Source organism: Priapulus caudatus, unplaced genomic scaffold (genome assembly GCF_000485595.1).
Source record: "Priapulus caudatus unplaced genomic scaffold, Priapulus_caudatus-5.0.1 Scaffold86, whole genome shotgun sequence".
NCBI lineage: Eukaryota > Metazoa > Priapulida > Priapulimorpha > Priapulimorphida > Priapulidae > Priapulus > Priapulus caudatus.
The window spans coordinates 216,200-222,119 of record NW_014577147.1 but is presented as its reverse complement, the minus strand read 5'-3'; positions in this window follow the sequence as shown (position 1 = coordinate 222,119).

Genomic DNA, 5,920 nt, shown 5'->3' with positions numbered 1-5,920 from the left:
GTGTGTGTGTGTGTGTGTGTGTGTGTGTGTGTGTGTGTGTGTGTGTGTGTGTGTGTGTGAGTGTGTGTGTGTGTGAGTGTGTGTGTCTGTGTGCGCGTGTGTGTGCGTGTGCGTGTGCGTGTGCGGGTGCGGCTGCGGCTGCGGGTGCGTGTGCGTGTGCGTGTACGTTGTCCACGTACAGATTTCATTGGCCCGATTCCTTATTAAGAAAAAGGAAACCTGGGCAAGTTGAGACGCGTAGCACACACGTCGCGTGGTAACCAAAATTTCGTATTCAGAAAGTGCCTGCGTGCCGCTCCCTGACACAACGTAGTCCCGCGCTGTAGTGGTGCGATTACTCGTTTTTGCGTGTACTTCCTAGTTCAAAACTCCGAGAAAATTAGAAACCGTGAACTTTAGGAAGTAATATCACGTATATTGCTCAAAACACACCCCACACCCTCAGGCCCAACGGTACCATAACGTAATGATTGATAGAAGCCACGTCGTTTTCGTCAGATTTCTCATGTTTTCTGACACACAAAGTTCGTGTAGGCCGGATGCGTGCCACGAACCGGTCTCCTGCGTTTCACGTGACTATCGGTGGAACCGCTGCCGTATCAGTGGCTTGTGGGCACTTTTTTACGGCACGGTGCATGCTCAAACGCCACGCTTGAACAAAACTGGAATGTTTGTTCCTTAAGGCTATAAATTGATCTTAAGAAATCCGACGCATGTCAGGTGCGCCACGGCGACTACCGGCATACGTTATTAGCTGTTACCCTTGCACACATTACCTCGTCAGCTTTGAACTGTGTAGGGCACGAGAAAGCTAACACAACATAGGCCAATGTTCTAAAGACAAATTGTGAATGAAATTTAGTGAAGATGTATAGCGAAGAAAAGTAACGAAAATTTTTATGACGAACTTGTTTCGACTTTTCTTGGTAACAATTTCGAAATCAGAAAACAATATAAAATATTGACGTAACAAAAATAGCGTAATAGCGTGGATTTTAATATATTGTTTGCATCCGGAATTCTGAACGGTTGGCGCTGGCCTGCCCGTGATTACTATGAATTGTTATAATCCACTACATAAAACTTTATTGCCGATGCATTCGACTAGAAGGCAAACGGACGTTTATGTTATGTGCTTATCTGAGCATCAACCCCCATTTGTAATTACAGTCGTTGCTGTATATATATATATATATATATGTGTGTGTGTGTGTGTGTGTGTGTGTGTGTGTGTGTGTGTGTGTGTGTGTGTATGTGTGTGGCTGTCTGTCTGTCTATGAATTTATCTAATATAATAATTATTTATGATGAAGCCATTACCGATATCTCACTACATTTATCACGAAGTTGCATCAATGGTCAGGTAGCATGAAAAGGAGACTGCATTTGAAAGCATTCCCAATTGACTTTTTTGGTTTCCCAATTTCATTGGTCTCCCAAGGAACACCATGGCTTACTCGTAACTACTTATATGCCAGCTAATTGTTCATCTTAAAACTCATAGTCATTCACGACCCCAACATTAACTGGCTCGTGTCAAGTCTCCAGAAGATAGTGGTAGAGAAATGCAAGACGTCCGTCTCCATGAGATCTTCTGTAATATATAGCAAAGACTGCTTTTCCAGCTGGCGATGGCTTCATCCCAGGTCAGGGAGACGATGTTACTGTTCCATCAGTAAACCTCTCATCAGCCTCCCCATCTTCGGACGGTGGGGATAAGCCACACGGTGGTCAATCGCAACTAAAAGATGACAAACTCAGAGCGGATTGCACAGATACATCATGCAAGGGATCAAAATCCGGTAAGATTCAAAAGTGATGAAAATGCCACGATATACATGCCTAATCAGGAATGCATAATAAAAAGTTCTATATTAATTCTGTTAATGTCCTAACTTCTAACCTATTTTAACGTTACCTTAGTGAATTGAGTTTTCTACACAATGAAATCTTTTTATAATCAAGCGTGTAATAAACAAATGCTCTTGTTATTATTTATTCGTGGTCTAAAGTGTATTTGCATGAACACTACACATACGTAGCGCGCGCACGCGTTTCCTCATATCAGCTATTTGCATCGATCGCTAGTGTGGCAAACGAATTCCTAATTTAAACTAACATTTGATTACGGCAAAAATTAACACGCTAACCAACCCTTCAGGTGACCAGATCGAATTCAACGAATCGGAGCCGCGCACGCTGCCGACAACGCCCACCGTCGACGTATCAAAGAGCCCGATGACGACGCATCGCACACCGATCACCGTTGCGACGACGAAAGCAACTCTGTATCTTCCTGCGCCAGCGACGCGGCCGACCGAGTCCGTCTATCTGACGGAGAAAACCGTTAAGGTGCCTGCAACGAGGGCGCCACCGTCGACGACGATGATCAGCGAGGAGGAGGCGAGGCGGCGCCGCTCCGTCACTCGCAGTATCGTCATCGGTATCGGTGTCGCCGGTCTGATCGCGCTGCTGTTGATCAGCATTGTAGTCTACCGATGCTGCTGCGGCAGCGAGGGCTCGTACAAGATAGACGAGAGCAAAAACTCGCGGTTCGTACCCGACGGTATGCCGCTGACGGCAGCTCACCCAACAGCAAACGGAGACGTGCGCACGGGCCGAAAGCCGCCGAAGGGACATAAGAAGGGCATCAGAGAGTGGTATGTGTGAGGAAGATAAAAAGTTGTTGCAGGAGCAGAACGGGGGAGGGCCGCGGAGGACGTATGCACGAGGCCGAAGGAGGCTGATGTTGCAGAGAGATACGAAGCATATAGACGTATAGAGGCGACTGAGGGATGCTTGTGCTGTAGACGTATCGAGGATGCTGGAGCTGTAGCCGTATGGAGGATGCTTGGGCTGTAGACGTATGAGGGATGCTGGGGCTATAGACGTATGGGGGATGCTGGGGCTGAAGACGTATGGGGGATGCTGGGGCTGTAGCCGTATGGGGGATGGCGAGGGATGCTGATGCTGTACACGTATGAAGGATGCCTCGGGATGCTACGGATGCAGGCGTGTGCTGAATCCTGAAGGACGCTGCGGCTACAAAAAGCTATATGCATGGATGCAGGGCAAGACCCAGGAGGGTATACGGAGGAGTAGCAATAGTGAATAAGGATGTTGGAATGTACAATGATTGGTGCACACTCGTTCGGAGGTGTACAGAAAGGTGGATGAAACTAGAATGTGATAAATGTGGGAAATCATGCGCAGAGATGCTAGGAAAATCGGAGATGGGTGCAGGGACGCTGTATACAGGAGTGCGCGGATCTGTACATAAGGCCAGCATGCGCTGGGCCAGCAAACAAGTTTGTGCAGAGTTGCAGAGCAGGGTCGCATGATTCCGAGATGTTGCAGATGTGTAGCAATTCGTAGCGCAAGACACTCCTACATATACGACGAAGCTACATCACATGAGATATGCCGTTAACGCATGGAGAAGTTTCGAATAGTTTCTTGGAAGGTAGATAACATGACTGCAAACTCGTCGATGAAACGCTCACCTCGTCACCGCGATGCCCGCGACGACACTCGTCAACAGCGTGGGCGACAACAGCTGTTTTCACCGTCTGCTGAAGGCAGCACTATGTCGATTCCCCTGTGGTATACAACATCTACACCGCGCGTATTCAAGATAATTTCTGGGTCGCGCGGATCTCTGACGGCGTGTTCTCTCGAATGAGCCACAGCGCAGACACCATGATACATGCTCAAACGAACACACTGGATTCGCATGTCCAGTCTGCTGACACTGTGTTTCGACATGGCCTGGTGATAATAAACCCTGCCGATGACCGAATCGTATTCTACTCGACAGCTATAGTTACTATACTACGTGTGTGGGGAGGGGGGAGGATTATACGATCGTGGAATCAAGAAGCAATCACGATAGATCGACGGCGAAGCGTGCGCGTTCCCGGACACATGCGGGACAGTATTCGATGGTTCGTCATAAGGGGGAAGTGAATCAGGGATAAGGTGTCATTCATTTAGCATTTGTTATCGCGGGCATGGTGATCGTATGCGTGCAGTACACGCACGCTCGCACGGCCACCAGGCAGAATGCGTGCGTTCGACCCATCGTCGAATATTCCAAGCACTCCGCTTTCTGCTGTAGCACTCGTTGGGTATTGCATGTAAGCGACAAGTGTTTTGTACATTGTTAATCTGTAAATACGGTTATGATGGTTCCCTGTAAATACATGGGCTTGTAGCCTTCGTTTTACTATAGCGTGTTACGGCGTGAGGTTTTCACAGATAGTTAGCACAGTGTAGGTTGTGCAACGATAGCTGCGCCTCCTGTTAGTAGATAGCCCTGCACTCTGTTGGCTAATTCTAGAACTCTCAATGTAGTATTAAACAGAGCTCGTTGCTAATATCGCAGGACTGCATGCGCCTCTGATGGAAAAACGGCACTACGGCTCCATGCTCACCCCACCTAACAAACAATTCAGGGCCGTAGCTAGCGGAGGGGGGGGGCAAGAGGCAGTTGCTCCCCCAGAGAAATGTAGATACAAGACATGATCAATGGCGGTTATCTTCCCAAAACACACCACGCACGTGGCTTTGCCCTGAAGCAAAATGGGTTCATTATCTACGCTCCTGCATTTATCATGTTGGGAGACTCGTGGTTGGTTACTTGAGCCATAGGTTAATTCGAACTCTGATTACTTCGATCAGAGAGTCAGAAACCCTTTATCATCGCTGGTTGTAAAACAGCCCGCGTGCCCTAGATTTACTACCCAGGTCGTTGAGAGTCAACCCGATATTGGCCAGAAATCTAGGTACAAATATGTTCATACAACAATTGATTGCCCCGACCAATTTTGTTGTCGCTTTATAATCATAACTTCTTTGTCCATTAGCCTATGTTTAAGCAGACTCGCGGACTCGCAAAACTTCATGACCTAGTTTAAAGACGAAAGACGGGAGGTCTATAAACGCTAGAGGGAGCTAGCGTGCCCAAATCAATGAGGGAATTAAGGAAGTTGTCGTTAATACTTTCACACGTCTGCCAAGGGACTGCTATAACGTTATCCGTGTGATTACTGGATGAAGTTTTCTATGTATCGGTATAAGAAAATAAAATACAGTGGTGTGACACATGTGGGTAGGGTTACGGCACGGAGGAAGGAAGGGAGGAAAGAATCGTTTTAAAATGTTACCGAGATAGTCGACTGTTAGATGGTTTTCCTTTGTTGGATGCAGAGACATCTCTCTAGGCGGGCACAGGCACGATAATGCCGTACTGCTGAGGCGTGTTTTTCAGTTGTTTTTCTGTGACAGGTGTCGTATGTGTGTATCAAGCAAAGTTTCCTCTTCATCATCGCAGATCGATCTACTAGACATGCCCATCGTTGCACCGTAACTATACTGTTTTTTTCTGAAACAAGCTTTATAATAAAGCAATATGATTTGCAATAAGCATGTTCGTCTTCATCAGTTTGTTTTACATAATAGTGCTAGCGTGCATCGCTTCCTAAATGGGCGGGTATTTGGTGGGGGAAGTGGGATAATAATCTCGTTTCTAATAATTTCCCTAATCTAAAGTTAGGTAATATTTGCTTGTCCTTAATTATCAAGAGTATTACTGACATTTAAACCACATATTAAATTTAATCCAACGGCAAGCGAGAAGGCTAAGCGAATCTATAATTTGTTCATGAAGTCTATATAGTCTCTCTCAACGCGCGTAGCGTTTCAACTCGATCACCTTTTACCAATCTCTCCTGGGGTGTCTCACCTATGTATGCCGTTTGGCTCAATCTTATCTCTACAAGACATACGTCAAAACCAAACTCGAGAGAACACCGCACTTTCACTGCATGAAACATCGTGTGTGTGTGTGTGTGTGTGTGTGTGTGTGTGTGTGTGTGTGTGTGTGTGTGTGTGTGTGTGTGTGTGTGTGTGTGTGTGTGTG